The sequence below is a fragment of the Rattus rattus genome, chromosome 5, assembly GCF_011064425.1.
Source record: "Rattus rattus isolate New Zealand chromosome 5, Rrattus_CSIRO_v1, whole genome shotgun sequence".
NCBI classification, from domain to species: domain Eukaryota; kingdom Metazoa; phylum Chordata; class Mammalia; order Rodentia; family Muridae; genus Rattus; species Rattus rattus.
The window spans coordinates 135,548,830-135,568,654 of NC_046158.1; the positions used below are offsets into that span (position 1 = coordinate 135,548,830).

The 19,825-nt window shown below is 45.7% G+C and overlaps 1 protein-coding gene across 1 annotated transcript in view; it reads left to right on the forward strand.

The window, feature by feature from the left end:
• The first annotated feature begins 5,000 nt into the window (after positions 1-5,000).
• Phf20 (PHD finger protein 20) overlaps positions 5,001-19,825 on the forward strand; it is a 105,144-nt gene continuing 90,319 nt past the window's right edge. The window contains 1 exon segment of the mRNA XM_032904579.1: positions 5,001-5,101. The gene's annotated coding sequence lies outside the window, so the exon portion shown is untranslated.

A 19,825-nucleotide genomic window follows, 5' to 3' on the forward strand; every position in this document is an offset into this window, starting at 1 on the left:
GCTTAGAAACATCTAACTGCACTCTAAGGTCAAACTGTAGGACAAAACCCACTAACTTCACTATCTTGAGTGTTCTTATTACAGCCACAGAGGTCTTGGATTTCCTTTTCTTAGAATCAGATCTCCACGGACCATTTCTACTCCATGTAGCTTCTCTGCTCTTGTCAAAGGTTATAAACAATTCCCACTAGAATTACTTTGCCTTTTTTTTTTTTTTAAGATTTATTCATTTATTATATATAAGTACACTGTAGCTGTCTTCAGACACACCAGAAGAGGGCATCGGATCTCTTTACAGATGGTTGTGAGCCACCATGTGGTTGCTGGGAATTGAACTCAGGACCTCTGCAAGAGTAGTCAGTGCTCTTAACCGCTGAGCCATCTCTCCAGCCCTTGAAAAATTTTTTTAAAGTGTTCTAAGGGTTGAGAAAGTAGCCAAGCAGGTAAAGGAACTCACCACCAAGCCTGAAGACCTGAGTTCAGTCTCTAGAACCCTAACGACTGGAGAGAAAAACCTGACTTCCAGAAAGTTCTCTAACCTCCACAGGCGAAGTAGGGTGTGGCCCTCCATGCCTTCCAAACATTTTTTTTTTTAAAGATTTATTCATTTATTATATATAAGTACACTGTAGCTGTCTTCAGACACACCAGAAGAGAGCGTTGGATCTCTTTACAGATGGTTGTGAGCCACCATGTGGTTGCTGGGAATTGAACTCAGGACCTCTGGAAGAGCAGTCGGGTGCTCTTAACTGCTGAGCCATCTCTCCAGCCCCCAAACATTTTTTAAACCTTATTTTGTGTGTTTATATGCATATGTGTCCTGGTGCTCCTGTGGAAGGCGGGGTAGAACCTGTGGAGTCAGACCTCTCCTTTCCCTTTACTTGTTTTGGGGTTTGAGCTCAGGTCACCCTAAGACACTTTGTCTTAGGGTTTCTGTTGCTGTGATGAAACACCATGCCCAAAAAACAAGTTGGGTCAGAAAGGGTTTATTTGGATTATACTTCCATATCTCATTCCATCATTAGAGGAAGTCGGAACAGGAATTCAGGCCGGGCAGGAACCTGGAGGCCGGAGCTGATACAGAAGCCGCAGAGAGGTGCTGCTTGCTGACTTGCTCCCCACTTATAGAACCCAGGACCACAAGTCCAGCAATGGCACCAGCCACCCTCCCCTATTGATTACTAGTTGAGAAAATGCCTTACAGCTGGATCGCATGGAGGCCTTTCCTCACCTGAAGCTCCTTCCTCTCTGATGACTCCAGCTTGTGTCACACTGACACACAAACCCAGCCAGCCCACCCTTATTTGGTGAGCTATCTTGCTAGCCCTGTTTTTACTTATTGTTTATTTATTTATGTGTTTATTTATTTAAGATAAGGTCATACTATGTAGTACTGGCTGGCCTGGTCTTAAACTCTCAGAGATCTACCTGCCTGTGGAGTGATGGGATTAAAGCCCTAGGCCACCATGGCCAAATTACTTTTTATTTTGGGGGAAAGTATCATTAAATTGCCTGGGCTGGCCTTGAACTTTGTGATCCTGTTGCTTTGGCCTTTTGAGTATCTAGGAGGACAAGGCTGGAGCACTAGGCCTGGCCTCACAGTGTCGTTTTACTGGTAATCAATCCATTATGCTAGAGTCTCTCTCTCTCTCTCTCTCTCTCTCTCTCTCTCTCTCTCTCTCTCTCTCTCTGTATTGCTAAGAGCTACAAATCCATCCATATTGCTCATCTAAATGTCCCATTATGTCACATTTGATATTAAAATCCCATAGACTAGTGGAACACTTCTAGATAACGCAGACAATGAGAATCTTACTAGGATTTGAAACTGAGACTGGTAACATGAGGTCAGTCTTATAATCCCTCCCCCTTGAAAAAGTGCCATCCGTGCTGGGCAGTGATGTCCCATGCCTTTAATCCCCGTGTTTGAGAGGCAAAGGTAGGTGGACCTTTGAGTTTTAGGCCAGCCTGGTCTACAGAGAGTGAGTTCCAGGACAGCCAGGGCTACACAGAGAAACTCCTATTTTGAAAAATGAACTAAGGGGTGGGAGAAACCAGGAAATGGGATAACATTTAAAATGTAAATTAAAAAAATGCAATTTAAGAAAAAAAGTAAAATGAACCAAGGGGAAAAAAAAACAGCCTTATTTAAAAAAAAAAAAAAAAAAAAAAACTAGGAAAGCCTGGCTGCATGTGCCTGAAATACATAGGGGGACCCAAATATACAGATAAAAACATTAAAGCAATAGTCTTTCAAAGACCTAGAGGCAAAAAAGAACCATAGAAAATGACAGAGGATGGGCTGGTGAGATGGCTTGGAGGTTAAGAGCACTGGCCGCTGTTCTAGAGGATCTTGGTTCAACCCCCAGCACCCACATGGCAGCTCACAAACATGTGTAATTCCATTCCCCAAGGACTCAAGGTCCTTTTCTGGCTCTGTAGGCGCCATGCATGTATGTAGTACACAGACATCTATAAAGGCAAAACACCCGACTACATATAAGCAAAATAAACAAAAATACCAGTGAATACTTGAAGTATCTTCTTTAACTGAGCCTCACGGTGGTGTGCACTCTTTTTTTTTTTTAAGATTTATTTATTATTTATTTCATGTATGTGAGTACACTGTCGCTGTCTTCAGACATGTCAGAAGAGGGCATCAGATCCCATTACAGATGGTTGTGAGCCACCATGTGGTTGCTGGGAATTGAACTCAGGACCTCTAGAAGAGCAGTCAGTGGCAGTCAGTGCTCTTAACCGCTGAGCCATCTCTCCAGCCCGGTGGTGCGCACTCTTAATCCTAGCTCTTGGGAGCAGAGGCAGGTGGATCTCTGAGGTCTAAGACAGTCAGAGCTACACAGAGAAACCTTGTTCCGAGAAACCAAAATAAGTAAATAAGTACAGAAGGACCCTGGCATCCAGAAGTAGGAGAGAATGATTCATGCAACTTGTATTCTGACTTCCACATATGAATTTTCTAAGCATGCATGTGCGCGCACACATACATGCAACATTAAAATAAATAAATACATGCAATAAGATATAGGCTCTTTCTATGTAACCCTGGTGGGACTGGAACTCACTCTATAGAACAGGCTGGCCTCGAACTCATAGAAGTAATGTCTGCCTCTGCCTCCAGAGTACTTTTTTTTTTTTTTTTTTTTTTTTTTTTTTTTTTCTTTTTTTTCGGAGCTGGGGACCCAACCCAGGGCCTTGCGCCCTAGGCAAGCGCCTACCACTGAGCTAAATCCCAACCCCAGAGTACTTTTTTTTTAAAGGCCTGTGTCACCACACCCAGCCAATTATAGACAATTCAGAAAAGAGGAACTGACAGAAAAGAGCTGGGCATGGTTGCAAGTCCAACAATTGGAAGGCCTAGGGTACAGGCTGTGCTCAGGAGACCTTGTTTAAAAAAGAAAGGGGGGGGGTGGTGTCCTCTGAATCACGCTGTGAAGAATTCCTGATAACAAAACCAGCTAGGCCTCCGGAGCCAGATTGCTGAAAAGAGTGAGTGTGGAGAGTTTGGAATGTTGCAAGTCTCAGAGCTGGTTTCTCTTGGGCTCTCTAAAGAGCCCATCTGTGGGTCAGATCTAGGATCCTGATATAAGAGAAACCTTGAACTGTATAGTTAGTAAACAAAGCCCTATTCTCCAACAATGGAAGGGCTAGGAATGCTACTACACAGCTTCTAAGCCCTCCTGCTGAGATTACTCCATTTTAACTATTTACTTAATGTTTCTACTAATGTATTTTCGTTTTTGTTTTGATTCTTTAGAGAGAGGGTTTCTTTACATAGCCCTAGCTGTCGTACAATTTACTATGTATGGGATTAAAGGAGTCACCACACCTGGCCTCTACTACCGTGTATTTTTAAAAATGCCTTGGTTTATAGCTTTGCTCTGTTTCTATAAAACTCCATGAAACTACTTCCATGAAGTAGGGTAATTTAAATCTGTATTTTTCCAGGGTATGAAAATTTACACTTTGGTTGCACAAATTATCTCTTAATCCCTTTGTTTGAAGAGCTATTTTTTTTTTTTTGGTGGACAATAACTTTAATCTCAGTATGACAGGGGCAGAAATGTACAGCACTGTGAGTTCAAGGCTAACTTGTTCTACTTACTGAGTTCCAGACTGGACAAGGATACATACTGAGACTGTTTCAAAAGAAAAAGAAAAACAAAAACAAGAAAAACGTCAGAAAGTGTGGTTAGATGAGCAAAGGCATAGGTGCGGATGGATAGATTGACTGACCAGTTAAGTAGTGTAGGGACATGTTGTGATTAGACTTATAATTTAAGAAGTGAAAGTTCGGTTGCTTCCAGTGTCAAATCAAATCATGATCTCCTCAGTAAATAGCAATGTTATCACCTCTCGTTGGCACTTACTAAGTCCCACTGGGAAAACCTCTCTTTTGTTGTGGCTGCATCTTGGACCTTTGTCCCTATAGACAAAAATACAGCTCTTTTTCTTCTCAGCCTCCGTTGGAATCCTTTTCTAGGGATGAGAGAGCAAAGACAGAGGTGAGAAGGTTCAGATGAGGACTTGAAAGAGGCAGAGCACAGCGGGCGAACTGGATGTGTGAGAATGAGAAAGCCTGGTGACAATCGATCTTGAAGACTTAGCTCTTCATCTGGAGAAGGGAAGAAGTCGATATGAGAAGCCCTTGCGTGTGAAGAGCGGATTGGAAGAGGGAAAGTAATGATCTGTAAAGACTACGATCTTCCTGGAGAGTGGTGACAGAGGGGGTAGAGGGAGGTGGGTGACTTCCAGACGCATTTAGAAGGAGAATTAAGAAGGCAGATGGACAGTATCCAGGCCCCTGCTTCTGGTGACCTCAGCGGTCACGGGTGAGTGCGGACTTGGTGTTCCCGCGTCAGGGAGATGGGCGTGGCTTGCTCGCGCTGTCGCCCTGGTGACCGGGTGAGGCGGGGCCCGGGGCGGGGCTGTGGAGCGGCTGCGTCACTCGGTGGTGGAGATGGTGCGTGTGTGTGGGGGGCGGGGGATACGCTGGGCGCGTCCCCGGGGTCACGTGGTGCGCAGCGCGCACAGTCCTTCTGTCGGTTGGTCTGGAGCGGCGCAGCAGGAGCGGGGCCGTGAGGTGAGCTCGTGGCGAGGCGCGGCGACGCGAAGCAGCTGGTTGGGGCCGTGTCGGGAGCAGGCCCCGTGCCGCGCGCGCGCTGTGCGGGCGGGACCGGGGACGGACGCCCCGGCCACTGCGGGACCCTGGCTCAGTCCTGTTCTCCGACTGGCCCCCGGATCACCCAGCCCCGGAGGAAGGCCCGGGGACCGCTGCTGAGAGCGTGGCGGGCGTGCGAGCGCCGCCCAATCACTGCGGCTACCCGCGGGAATGACGGCCTCCCAGGCCAATCAGCGCGGTCCGAGGGGGCTGGGCCGCGAGGTGCGGGCCCGGGGCGCGGAACGGGGCTGTGGGGGTGGGGAGGGGTGCGGAGGCTGCACCCCCTGCTTAGCCCGCGAGATAGGGGGAAGGCCTAAGCTGCTGCCTCTGCTGCGGGAACGGGTTTTCGTGTAGTGCCTTTCTTATCCTGCTCTGGGAAGCACACCCTTTCCTCAAGACCCTGTATATGGGAGTGTCCCCTTTCTCTGTAGTTTGTAAAATCTGGGCGTCCTCCCCTTCCTTAAACTCAAGTCTTGGGATTTTTCTCTGAATTTCTAGCCGTCCCTAAAAATGAACTGAAATCATACTCCTTTCTTTGCTCCCCCATACTGAGGGAACACTCCCATATTCAAACCTAATTAACAGTTCTCCCCTTTCAGTTTGGGGTTCAGTCCGTTGATAGGTTCTTCAGAAGTCAGGTCATTAACCAAAGTTATAGAATACTTTATTACATCCCATAACTCTGAGGAGGAGTTCTTTCCAGGCCTCAGATCTGGTATGTTTTCAGAAGTTAGTGAATTTAGGGGTCAGTTCTTTTTTTCTTAGTCCTTCAGTCTGGAATGCGCATCCCTTTCAAGTTCTTCTCCAAATCCTGATGCTTGTGGCACATAGTTTTCAGTTTCACTATAGGGGATTCACTGACTTGTCCTTAAGTCTGTCCTTGGGGCTTCACTTTTTCACGTGTTCTTCAACCTAATTTGTGTCTCGGGGGGCGGGGGGACTTGTTTTCCTACCTGAGAGTATCTTTAAGGTTTGAGATGCACCTCTCTTTGCAGGAAACATACCACCCTCGGGGTGCTGCAAGTGCTCTGGGCACACCTTTCTCCTGAATCCTTTCATTCCTAGATATTGTCAATCTTGAGCATTCCCCCACCCACCCATTTCCCCACATCATCCTTTTTTTTTTTTCCTAGTTGAAAAAACGTATTTATTTATTGTCGTGTGCCATAACGCGCATGTGGTGATCACAGGCCAAGTTGCAGGAAGTTATTCCTCTGCTTCCACTTCGCCGGTCTTAGGGATCAAACTCGGTCGTTCTTGGCTGCGTGCTTGCTGAACCATCTAGCTAGCCAGCCTTCCTCCTGTGGGACCAGTGCTGTGTAGCTATCTGGGAACTTACCATGCAGTCCCGGTGGCCTATGATCCTCCTGCCCTAGTGGCCTGGGTACTGAGATTACTGGTGCTCTTTCCTTTTTCCTTCCCTCCTGTCTGTCTGTCTTCCTTCCTTCCTTCCTTCCTTCCTTCCTTTCTTCCTTCCTTTCTTCCTCCCTTCCTTCCTTCTTTCCTTCTTCTTCCTAGCTTTTCTGCCATTCAAGATAGTTCCAGTCTTCTGTTTCCTTCCCTCTTTGGAACCACATTCTCCTTATGTGCCCTCCCAGGCTCTGTCGTGTACCCTTTGGTCTTCCTTCCTCTCTTGAGTACATATCTGCAAAACAGTTTCTGTGGCCTCTTCTTTTTTTTTTCCCCCCCTCAGGGAAGTTCTTACTGTTACCCCAACCCTGAGCCTTTCTTCCCTTTCGTTCACATGGCTTTTGTTGTGAGTATTGTCTCACTGGGTAGTTCAGGTAATCCTGGAACTTAGTAGGTAGCTCAGATTGGCTTTGAACCTTTCTGCCTCTGCCTTCCAAGTGCTAGGGCACAGGTAAGAACTTCCATGCCTGGTTCACATCACGTGACTTTTTATATATAGCTTATTTTTCTGCAAACAGGAATTCTTTTGGTTCAGTCTGTCCAGAGGTTTTCCTAGTTTCTGGTTCCTGTTGGACAGTGTTCTGTTTATTTAGTAATGATAGTGATTCTCCTCCATCATCCTCTTGTTTGGAGGGGGCCACAAGACTAGGACTCCTGACTTATTCTGGAGTGAAAATGGGGAGGAATCCCCTAGTAATTTTTGGTTATTCTTGGAACTTTTAATCCTCTGGTGCTTTACTTTGTAAGTTTCTGGCAAAGCCTTCCATAGTTTTTGTGAGTCTGATCTCCGCAATTGTGGCAGGAGGACTGTGGTAAACTTGAGGACTGCCTGGCCACCACGATGAATTCTAGGCTAGTTAGGAATACATCTCAATCTGCTTGGTTGGTTCTAAGGCTCTTAGGTTCTGTTCCTCCCTACACATCCTCCTTCCCTTCCTTTTCCTTTTTCCTTTTTTACATTTTTATTTTTATTTTATTTTTTTTTAAGATTTATTTATTTATTATATATAAGTACACTGTCGCTGTCTTCAGACACACCAGAAGAGGGCATCAGATCTCTTTACAGATGGTTGTGAGCCACCATGTGGTTGCTGGGAATTGAACTCAGGACGTTTGGAAGAGCACTTGGTGCTCTTACGCTGAGCCATCTCTCCAGCCCCTTATTTTTATTTTTTGAGTCAGGGTTACTCTGTGTAGCCCTGGCACCCTGGCTGTCCTGGCTCCGTATACCAGGCTGGCCTCAAACTCAGAGATCCACTTCCTCTGCCTTCTGAGTGCTGGGATTAAAGGCCCATCACTGCTGACTCCCTTTAATCTCCCTGTTCTCTGGGTGAGGGCTTCAGAGACTTTTCTAGTCATGTATGCTTTCTAGACCATAAACTACCTTCCATTAGTTCAAGAAAAGAAGTCATTTTGACTGAAAGATGTAGCTCAGTGGTGGAGTACTTGGCCTAGCATGTGTGGAGGGCCTGGGCTTGGTCCTCAGCTTGAAAAACTGTTGCAGCCAGGTGTGGTGGAGTACAGTTTCCATCTCAGCACTTGGGAGACAGGCAGGTGGGATCTGTGTGACTTCCTTGTTCCTGGTCAGCCAGGGCTACATAGACAAACTCTGCCTCAAAAACCAAACATCTAAAAGCCCCCAAACAAACAAATCTGCACCTAGGGTATCTTGCTTCTTAGAAGCCTACTGAGGTAGGTCCTCTAACATTTCTCTCCCCTCTAGATTTTAAAAGCTCCATGCTTTTCAGGCCTTGCCCCTGATTCATTTCTCCACAGCTGGAGTTTCAAGTGCTTAGGGGATAATGACTCCTCTGACCTTTCTTCCTTCGGGAAGTACTTGAATGTGCAGCTGCAGGAGGCCTGAGGGGGAGCGGGAGGGGGAGGGAGTTTGGATCTGGGAAGCTATTCCAGTAGGACAGGGCAGGAATACAGCATCTCAAGACCAAGTTCTGAATCTCATTTAGAAGCTGGACATTTGCCAGGCACCTGCTTCCTTGGGATGCTGGGGGATTTAATGGTACCCACGGGAGCCTGCAGGAACTAATGGGACTTGTGGGGAAGCGCTCCGAACTTAGTGTGAAAACTTGAATAAAATTGTTCGTTATTGTGTTTTTGGAACAGCTAAGCTGCCTCTCATTTTTTGTTCACTAAAGCCCTAGAACTTAGTTGTGTAATTTCAAAGGGAAATAAATCCTGTGTTCATTAGTAGTAAGTACTACATTTCTTTAAAACATGGAGGTCTGCCTGAGTAGTGCCTAATAAAATATGGTCTGCTGAAGTGAACAGCTACTTTGTCTCTTTTTGTGGCCGTTTCTGCTTCATCTGTATAGTGCTGTAAGTACACCTTTGAAGGGCCCTACACTCTCTAGCTTCTCATCCTGGAATGTGCATTCGAATTACCAGCCTGTCTCCTTAAAATGCTCACTCTGGTTTGGTAGGTGGAAGATGGGGTCTGAGTACATAGCATCCTAGTTTTTTGGTGATGTTAAGATTAAGGGGTTACACACCACATTTCCATAGACAGCTGGAGAGCGCTCAGTGAAGACAGAAAACCAATCTTTAGCCAAATGCTGGGGGTTATTTACCATTTCCCTTTGTTCAACATCCTCTTTTTTTTTTTTTTTTTTTTCCTTGAGACAGGGTTTATAGCTCTGGCTGTCCTGGAACTTATAGATCCAGGTTGAACTCAGATATCAGCCTCTTAAGTACTGGGATTAAAGGCATGGACCACCATTGCCAGCCCGACATCTATCTCTTGAAGCTGTACAAGTCCATTGTCTTCATATAGGCTCTCTTCAGTTACCTATGTAGCTTGAACATACACGTTTTATGCTTCAGTCCTTTGAGTGCTAAAATGCTGGGATTACAGATTTGCACCACTAAGCCCAATCAATTTCTTTTTCCCTCCCTTTTTTAGTTAAAAGAGAGAGGAACAAAGGACTTCCATTTTGTGTTGCGTCACATGCTTGCCTGATGCCCACAGAGCTCACAAGAGGGGGTTGGATTCCTTGGAACTGAAGTTGCAGTTCATCGTGAGTTGCTTGCGGGTGCTGGGAATTGAACTGGGGTCCTTTGCAAGAGTGGCCAGTACTTTTAACCCATGAGCCATTTCTCCAGACTTGCTCCAATTTCCCCCTTCCCCATGTTCTGATGCTATAGTTGCCACAGTTCCTAGCTAACCTTTAGCTTTTAAACCATCTACAAAATATACTGGTTTTTCTGTATATTGCTAGGTTTAACTGTTTAAATATATGTGCTTTTAATGTGAACTTTGGAGGGGGTGGTAGGCTGAGGTTTGAACCAGGGCATTGTACATTCAGGAGAACTGTTTGTCTTCTAAGCTTCTATATCTTAAGCCTTGATGGCTAAATTTTTTTTTTTTTTTTTTTTTTTAAAATCATTCCAGTAACTGAGCTAAATCTGCTTTGATGCTAAATTTGACATTTCCAGTAATTTCTCTTGTTTCTGACTGTTACTGAGAAAGGAGTCAAGATATTGTACATGGAGCCACTGGAGTTTTTAGAGCTCTTTAAATAGACTCGGTGAAGGCCAGGCTGAAGCTAGGTGCTTGTTCTTGAGTAGAAACTGCTGCTGGTTCATCAGTTAAATGCTCTAGGAGGCAGTCCTGGTGAGCTGCCGACACCCATTGTAGTAATCTCTTGTATTTTAGGGGATATTTCTTTCCTTTATATTTTTAAGCTAGGTTCTTTTATGAGTAGCCTAGATTGGCCTTGAACTCCTGTTCCTACTGCCTCTTCATCCCAAGTGCTAGGATTCTAGGCATGTGCTACTAAAGCCCAGCTCTCAGTGTTTTTTTTCCATTCTGAATCTCTTGAATCATTAGTACGTTAGTATCTGTTTCTCTGTTAGCTTTCCTGGCCCTCTTCCAGTGTGATCCTGTTCCAGGCCCTGATCAGGACCAACCTGAATGACTAGGCTGTTCTGTGTCCCTGATCTTCCCCCAGCCCCTCCACTTCTCACAGGAATGTCAGATTATCTTCAGTGACAGATTTGATCTGGATCTGGCAGTGGTCCCAGCAAATCACTTCCTGCTCTTAGGACCTCATTCTCCCCAGCTGAGCAGTTGATTACTTCAAAGTCCACCCTCATGGACTCTGTAGGGACCTTGTTTAGAAACCCAGTTGCTTGCAGAGTGTCTAGTAGCAGGTCTGATTCCTTCACATGCTTCAGTGGGCAGAATGCCCCTGGTTTTCTTGTCCCAAGCCACTTCTGCTGGCGCACTCTCCTTCCTAGCCAAGTAGCCAGCTTGTCTTCACACCTAGGACCAACGTTCTTCTGCTGTGTGTGCTCTGTCAGTCCTGGCTGTGCTTTATTCAGAAGTACCTGCGTTAGAAGTCAGACTGCTCCATTCAGTGTTAGCCGCCTCTGCGTCACTAAGATCCCTGTGCTGTTTGTTTTCAGGCTGTATGTTGTATATAACCATATTTTTTTGTAAATGCTTTTTTTCTTAAGATTTATTTATTTATTGTATAAGTACACTGTAGCTGTCTTCAGACACACCAGGAGAGGGCATCGGATCTCTTTACAGATGGTTGTGAGCCACTATGTGGCTGCTGGGATTTGAACTTAGGACCTCTGGAAGAGCAGTCAGTGCTCTTAACCGCTGAGCCATCTCTCCAGCCCTGTAAATGCTTTTTAAATGATGCATATTTTAAGTGTTTTCCTTCCACACTCAACCTTTTTTTTTCTGGAGCTGAGGACCGAACCCAGGGCCTTGCTCTTGCACACTCAGCCTTTTAATTTATTACTATTAGTGTGTGTGTGTGTGTGTGTGTGTGTGTGTGTGTGTGTGTGTGTGTGTGAGACATGTTTGCGTTTTTGGAAGCCTAAGATTCTTTCTGAATCCCTTCACCCCTTTATAGTCATATATTTATTCATTTTGAGACGAGGGTTTACTATGGAGACCATACTAGCCTGAGATTCACAGACATCTGCTCCATCTTATATGGTAACCCCCTACCCCCTCAACCCACCCCCGAGAGTCTCACTGTGTAGCTCGTGCTGGTCTGGAACTTGGCTGTGTGAGACCGAGCTGACTTGGAGCTCAGTAAAATGAACTTCCTCTACCTCCTTAGTGCTGTGACTAAGGGGTCTGACACCACACTTAGCTCCAGTTCCACCTTTAAAAGTCAAATTTATGTAACGTTTTTCCTTTTCCCATCTTGTTTATTCTTAATTAAAAAAACTATTTTGTTTTGCTTTGTATGTGTATTTCATGCATGCAGTGCCCTGTGATGCCAGAAGAGGGCGTTGGCTCCTCTGGAACCAGAGTTGCAGACAGTAGTGAGCTGTTTGTTATGTGGGGGCAGGATTGAACTGGGTCCTCTGGAAGAGCAGCCAGTGAGCCAGGGCTGTTAACTGCTGAACCGTTGCTTCGGCTCTCTCCATCTTATTTCTTGATATCTCTCACTGAACCCCATCTCTCCAATTTGGTTAGATTAGTTGGTCTGTGCTGGGTTTGGGTTACAGGTGAGCTCTCTGGTTTTTCTGCTAGTGCAGCAAGGATTTTATCCATGGAGCAATCTTTCTAGCTCCTTTCCCCCTTGCTTTGCTTTGCTTTACGTCCTTTTTGAAAACAGGATCTCCCTGTGTAGATCAGGTTGGCTTCAGACATGTGCGAATCATCCAGTCTCTGCCTCCTGAGTGCTGAGATTACAGGCGTGTACTATCATGCCTGGGTCCCTACCTCCTCCCTTACTTTTTCCCTTCTTTTAATTAACAGGGCAAGTCGAATGACATTTTAAAGGTGAAAGGCAGTTTGCAGCCAGATAGAGTGCTTAGAATTCTAGCACTTAGACGGTGGAAAACAGGTGAACCAAGTGTTCAGAGTCTTCCTAGGTTAGGGGAGACTGTCTCAAACCACAAAACACAGTTTGCTTTGTTTTAAGACTTGGGATAGGGAGGGGAGGGGGGAAAAAAAAAAAAAAAGACTTGGGATAAGTGGGTAGTGGTGGTGGCGCCTGACTTAAATCCCAGCACTCAGGAGACAGGTAGGTGTATCTGTGAGTTATCAGCCTGTTCTACAGTGCTGTGTGTTTTGCCTGCATGTATGTCTGTGCACCATGTGTATGCAGTGCCCATGGAGGCCAGAAGAGAGTGTTGGGTCGCCTGGAACTGCAGTTACAGAAGGTTGTGTTGCCATGAGGGTGCTGGGACTTTAATCCAGGTCCTCTGGAAGAGCACAGGAATGACACTGGCTCTGGCTCTCCAGCTCTTTTGTTTTTATTTTATTTGTTGGAGATGGGTTTTGCTGTGTAACTCTGGCTGCTGTGGAATCTTCCTGCCTCCGCCTTCAGAGTACTGGGATCACACTCAGTTTTGATAGATTACAAGTTTAGAGAAAGGGGAGGAGCTGCCCTTGGACTACTTCCCTGGGACTGGACTGCCCCATAGGTTGCACTAACAGTGAGGTAACAACCCAGATCAAACCCTTTACTTGTAATAACGTTAATGGCTTTGCTGGATCATTGCCTAGGTCTCTCCAGTTGGACCATGGTTATTTGGCCAAATAATGGAATTAATGAGCTTTCAAAACTCTTGTAAAGATTGTTAAGTCTGGTATTAGTCACCGAGTGTAAATAGGATGCTTATGGGAAAGGGAGGTGGTGCTTGAGTCAGTGGTCTTTGGGGAAGGAAGCCGTGGTGCAGTTTGGGAAAAGAGTTTAAAATGAGGCCCTTTGTTCGATGAAGGAACATAACCCTAGGGATTGGGACAGCTGCTAGGTCTTAGGTGAGTGTGTTTTCCTTTTGTCTCTTTCCCAGTAGAATCCTGTGATTTCTGAGGTTTCTTTCCCACTTGAAGGTCTGCATCTTTAATCCCACCACACCTTTAATCCTAGCACTTGGGAGGAGGCAGGAACATCTCTGAGTTTGAGGTCAGTCCGTTCTGTATATCAAGTTCCAGGCCAGCTCAGGCTGCAGAGTGACCCTGCCTCAAAAAGAGTGGTGTGTGTGTCTACAGCCAGGTGGGTCATCTTACCTTCTTTTTTTTTCCCTTTTTTTTTTTTTTTCCGGAGCTGGGGACCAACCCAGGGCCTTGCGCTTGCTAGGCAAGCGCTCTACCACTGAGCTAAATCCCCAACCCCCCATCTTACCCTTCTTGCTTCTGTAGGTGCACAGAAATACTAGGTTATGGAAGTGTGGGAACTTCAGTCCTGCTGTCCTTCCCAGGAGCTGGGGGTTACAGACATGCTAGCATGCCTGACCCTTCACTTTCAAAAAGAAAGCATAGCAGCCTCATATATCTGTAGTATTATAGGTATGCCAGAGACCATTTTTGAGGGTTTGGGTTTTGGTTTTATGACACAGGATCTCAGTAGCTCAGAGCCTTAGGTTTGCTATGTAGCTGAGGATGACCTTGAACTTTTTTTTTAAGATTTATTCATTTATTATATATAAGTACACTGTAGCTGTCCTCAGAGGCACCAGAAGAGGGCATCAGATCTCTTTACAGATGGTTGTGAGCCACCATATGGTTGCTGGGAATTGAACTCAGGACCTCGGGAAGAGCAGTCGGGCTCTTTTTTTTTTTTTTTTTTTTTGAGCTGGGGACCGAACTCAGGGCCTTGCGCTTCCTAGGCAAGCGCTCTACCACTGAGCTAAATCCCAACCCAAGCAGTCGGGCTCTTAACCGCTGAGCCATCTCTCCAGCCCGACCTTGAACTTTAATTCTCCTGCCTCTGCCTCTGCCTCTGCCTCCTAAGCCTTTGGATCATAGGCATGTACTGCCAAGCCCTGCCTTTAGGCCTTTTTAGGTTTTTTTTTTTTTTTTTTTTTTTTTTTTTTTTGAGCTGGGGACCCAACCCAGGGCCTTTGCTTGCTAGGCAAGTGCTCTACCACTGAGCTAAATCCCCAACCCCTTAAGTTTTAATTATTACATTTTTATTTATGTATGTAGGAGGGCACTCATGACACAGCTTGGGGTGCAGAGGGTGAGGTAGCATCCTTTACTTTTGTCATGTGGGTCACTAGATTTGAACCTCAGTCCTCTAGACAAGGAGTCAGTGCCCTTAACCATGGAGTCATCTTAGCCCCCAAGGTGTAATAATTTTAGCTATACTATTGTATGTACTGTAGGCATGTAGCCTTGCGTGTGTGATGGTGCAGCTTTAGCTTCCAGAGTAGTTGGCAGTGTGGTTGTCTACACCACACCCTGCTCAAATCTGTATGTATGTACACATTAATATCCACAATATATATGTGTATGGTATGTTTTGATCATAGATCATATCTATCCTATCACCCACCTCCAGTCCCTTCTGGCTTCAACTCTGATTTTAAATGACATATAATTAGAATTAATGCCACCCATGTCTGCATGGGCATGGCACCATCCACTATAGCATGGGCATATCCTTGAAAGTGACTCTCCCTCTTCAGTGGCCATCATCTACCCGTAGCCCCTCGGCTGCGGGTAAGGACTCCTGAGTCCCTGTCTACTTGAGTTCTGGCTGGTTTGATCTTATGCAAGTCTCCTGTAGGTGACCACAGCTGCTGTGGCTTCATGTGTGCATCGACCATGGCCTGTCCACCGGACAGCAGCTCCCGGTTGCCCTCCCATCCTCTGGCTCTTACTCTTTCCATCCTCCTCCAAGATGGTCTCTTGAGAGCAGAGGAGGTTGCTAACGATGACCCATGGAGGGATAGGCACTCACTGTCATTAACTCTGGGCTTTATCTGTACTGAGTCTTGGAATCAACCACTGCCAAAGAGAAGCTGGCCTGCAGGGTTGAAAACAGCACAGATCTGTGGGTAGAAACATAAATGTCTAGGAGCTGTTTAATCACATATATGACCACTTAGAACAATAAACACTAGGTACCCCCAGGCCATAAACCACCCCAGCCATGGGCATGACCTGGTTTCCAGTATCACAAGGCCTTGTTTATAGAAGCTGGCAGATGTAGTTGCTTGAAGCCATGCTTCTCAGGATTTTAGCTTTTCTGCCTAACTAGGAGCCAGAGGTAAGGTTCTTGGTTTTGGCCTTTTCCTTTCTTTGTGGGTCACTGGTGCCTGTTTCTCTTCATTGTTGGGAATGAAATATTTGTCAAGGATTTGGTATGTGGCAAAACTGAACAAATGTTAGCTATTTCCTGGACTTACTAGTCAAGGTAGGTCAGGAATAAAAGTTAATATTTAAAGCATAAGAGAACTACTTTTCTATTAAATAATGTGTTTTTAACATTCTATAAGCAACAAAAAGGCTTTTTTGGGGGGTGGGGGTGGGGGCTTAATTGTGTTTTCCTAAGACTTTCAGGAAGAGCACAGATAAGCAGGTTGTGGTGGCTCCTGCCCACAATCCAGATAGTTAGGAGGTTGACTCAGGAGGTTTCAGGAACTAACCTGGGCTACAGAGTGAAACTTTGTCTCAATAAAAGGAAACAGGGTAGGAGTGGGAAGTCTTTAAAACCCACTCCAAGTTCGGTGCCTCACGCCTATACTCCCAGTATAGAAGTCAGAGGCAGGTAGATTTCTGAGTTCAAGACCAGCCAGGGGCACATAGTGAGCCCTGTCTGAAAAAAACAAAACAAAAACAAAAGACACCCCTCTCCACCTCCCTCCCCCTCCCCCTCCCCAAACCAAAACCACACTAACTCAAGCTTCACTCCAGACCTCTAGACTGTAGAGTATTTGAACAGTGTGGATACTTGGAGGCTGAAGCCCCTAGGGTCTGAGAAAAGTAGTTAAAATTTTGTTAGACACCAGGGACAAAATAATGACCTGTCTTCAGGTGCTGGGTCCCTTAGGGTTTTCCATCATCCATTGTCCCCAAGGGGTATTAGTAGTTGGTATGGTTTTTGAGTTTTTCGAGGTTTTAGCACAATGAAGTCCTTTTATCCTATATAGGATGCTGCTGACCGGGGCTGGGGATTTAGCTCAGTGGTAGAGCGCTTACCTAGGAAGCGCAAGGCCCTGGGTTCAGTCCCCAGATCCGAAAAAAAGAACAAGAACAACAACAACAACAACAACAACAAAAAAAAAAAAAAAAAAAAGGATGCTGCTGACCTTGTTTTTAGTGAGGAAGCTGAGGTTACCTAGAAACAGGTGTATTAGATGCTGGGGTGCCCATTAGTGTTCCTTACCTTCTGGGAGAGTTCACCTGAAACCAGTATTGAGCTGTCACTGAGCAGGTCAGATGTCATGGGAGGATACAGAACTGATACCCTGTGGGGAGGTTTTTTTCTGATGACTGTGCCCAGGCCTAACCCAGGTGAAGGAGGCAGCTTTTCTGCAAAGGTTCTGGAGGTTGAAACTACAAGTCTGGATTGGTAGGGCTGAGGGCTGTAAGATCAAACAGCCTTGGCAGCTTACTAGGAGTCAGGCTCTTTGAAACACCTGTGTGAAGGTGTGCACCTCGTGCTGTTACTTAAGGGAGGAGGGGCCTGAGGCTCAGGGAGGAAATGACTTGTCGGACATTATGTGATCCTAATTTAGGTAATCCTACCAGAGTCTTGGCTCATAACTGTTTAGATAGACCTCTCTGCTTCTCTCCTTTCCAGTTCCCATCTTTAGAATCAATGTTTGGCTTGGCAGTGTAGTGTTTTTGTTTTTTGAGATAGGACTCTGTATAGGCCTGGCTGTCCTGAAACTAACTCACTCTGTAGACAGTGATGATCTCTAACTCACAGAGATCTGTTTGCCTCTCTGCCTCCTCCTGAGTGCTAGGATTAAAGGCCTGAGCCGACACCACCCAGCCAGGCGTATGGTTGTTAGCTGGAGTCAGACGACCTACTCTGTAATCTGTAGTCCTAGTGTCATGTAGCCCAGAGCAGCCTCCAGATACTGTTCCTGCCTACATTGGCTGCCTTTCTTTCTTCCCCTTATTTTTTTATTATTTTTGTTTGTTTGTCTTATTTATTTATCCAAACAAAAAACAGGCCCTTAGATGTTAGAGATGTTAGCTACTGAGGCAGTACTGATTTGGGTCAGGTGGGGGTGTGTCTGGAGGATTAGGGTTCCTTTGACAGTTTAATGGTTGAGAAAGATGTTGGTAGAGGGCTTCTCTAAATTTGTGGTTGGTGATACATATGTGTAATCACCTTCTGGAGGTAGAGACAGAAGGAAGGTCTGGTTCAAAGTCATCCTCTGCTATGTGAGATCCCATCTCAAAATTTAAAAAATTATTTGGGTGGTGGTGGCATAGCCACTCGGAAGGCAGAGATAGGGGCATCTGTGAGTGTGAGTTTGACTTTGAGGCCATCCTGGTCTACAGAGCTAGTTCTAGGACAGCCAGGGCTACACATGCACATGCACACACACACACAAACTCTTGGGAAAAATAAACTTAAAAAATAACCAGAACTCCTGAAAGCCTTAATTGGATTACCTTGGCATTGAGAAACCTTGAAGTAGGGCCTGCAGAATGGTGGCTGAAATGAAATGGTGTGGATGTGTTTTCTTGGCTGCTTGAAAGGCAGAGGCAGGGGTTTGGCTACAGAATAAGATCTTGTCCCCCAAAAAGAAAGAAAAACACAAGAAAGTAAAGACAGCTGAAAGAAAGGTGTTGATCATGGCCCAGCTTGACTGAGGCCTTACACTGTGATGGGGGAGGGGTGGACGGCCTGAGGGGAAGCTGTCCCTTCAGGAAAGCTGAGTAATAGGCCAGAGGTCACAGAGAACAGTTCTAGGGAAAACCTGGGCACCAGGCTATCCCTCTGTTTCAGCCACCTCATCCTCAGTAATATGGAATGAGGAAACTCAGTCCGTTTAATTGTGGGAGGAAAAGCTTGGGTTCTCAAAGCATTTTTTTTTTTTTTTTTTTGTTAATTTGTAAACAGTGTTTCAGTCAGAAATATTGACTCAGGCCTTTAATCCCAGCATTCAGGAGGCAGAGGCAGGGCGATTTGTGAGTTCCAGGCACACTGCTATAAAGGGAGTTCCAGGAGAGCCAGGGCGACACAGAGCCTTTCCAACCCCTCCAAAAAAGCAGTGTTTCACTGTGTAGCTCAGGTTTCCTCTATCTTGGGGTGACCCTCTGTGTGTGAGGATGTACACTTATTGTGTTCTTGGGATGCATGAGGTGGGTTGGGGGTGGCCTGTCTGTGCTGTGCAGAGTGGAGATTAGAGGGTAACTTCCGTAGCACCAGTTCTTTCCTCCCATCTTTACACAGATTCCAGGAATAGAACCAGGCTTGCAATAGCCATCAAGCTCCTACACTTAACAGAGCTATCCCAAAGCACCCTAAAAGCACCCTAGAAAGCATTTTAAGGATTTTTTGTTGTTCAGGGCTGGGGAGATGGCCCAGAGGTTAAGAGCACTTACCACTCTTGCAGACGGCTTGGGGTCCGAAGCTCATAATCCTCTTTAAATCTAGATCCAGGGTATCTGATGCATCTGTGGGCACTGCACACAAATGGTACACACATACATACAAGCAAAATACTCATATATGTTAAAACAAAACAAAACAAAACAAAACTTCTGTGAAAGCCCCATAATCCTCTTGGGGCTGGAGAGATGGCTGAGTAGTTGAGCACTGGCTGCTCTTGCAGAGAGGTCTAGGTTCATCTCAGTGCAGTTCACAACTGTCGGAAATTCCAGGTCAGGTGACCCAAAGCCGTCTGGTTTCTGCAGGTACTCTTGTGGTTTCTGTAGGAACCAGGCATACACATCGTTCGCTGACTTACCTTTACATGTAGGCAAAACACCATACAAATAGAACAAATCTAAAAAAAGCACCCAATAAAAACCCCACAAAACCAAACCAATCTCCCTCTGTTCTGTCTTTGTCTCTTCTGCTGTCTGTTCTCTATCCTGTCAAGTTTAATAGATTGATTGGACTTTTAATGTGAGCTGGAGAAGGGCCCTGCTTGAAATGGGATCTACAGACAGACCTGCTACATAGTGGAGGACGGTTTCAAACCTCGCTCTGCCTCTCAGGCTTGCTTCCTGGACACTGGTGTTTGTTATTTTTTTTTTAGGTTCTGAGAATAGCATCCATGGCCCCTGCATGCTAAAGCATGCATGTCTGAGCCATGTCCCCAGTCCTGGGCTAGATATTCTTTCTAATAGGACTTTAGGCTTTCCTGGCCTGATCCTCACAGCTCCCAAGATAGAGAACATTATTCCTATGATAACAGGAAGAAAAGACTGAAGGGGGTAGCTCATAAACAAATGTGGGATTTGGACAGGAATTGTGCTGACTTTAATCCTCGCATTTGGGAGGCAGAGGTAAGCAGTTTGCAAAGTGAATGCCAGGCCAGCCAGGGCTGAAT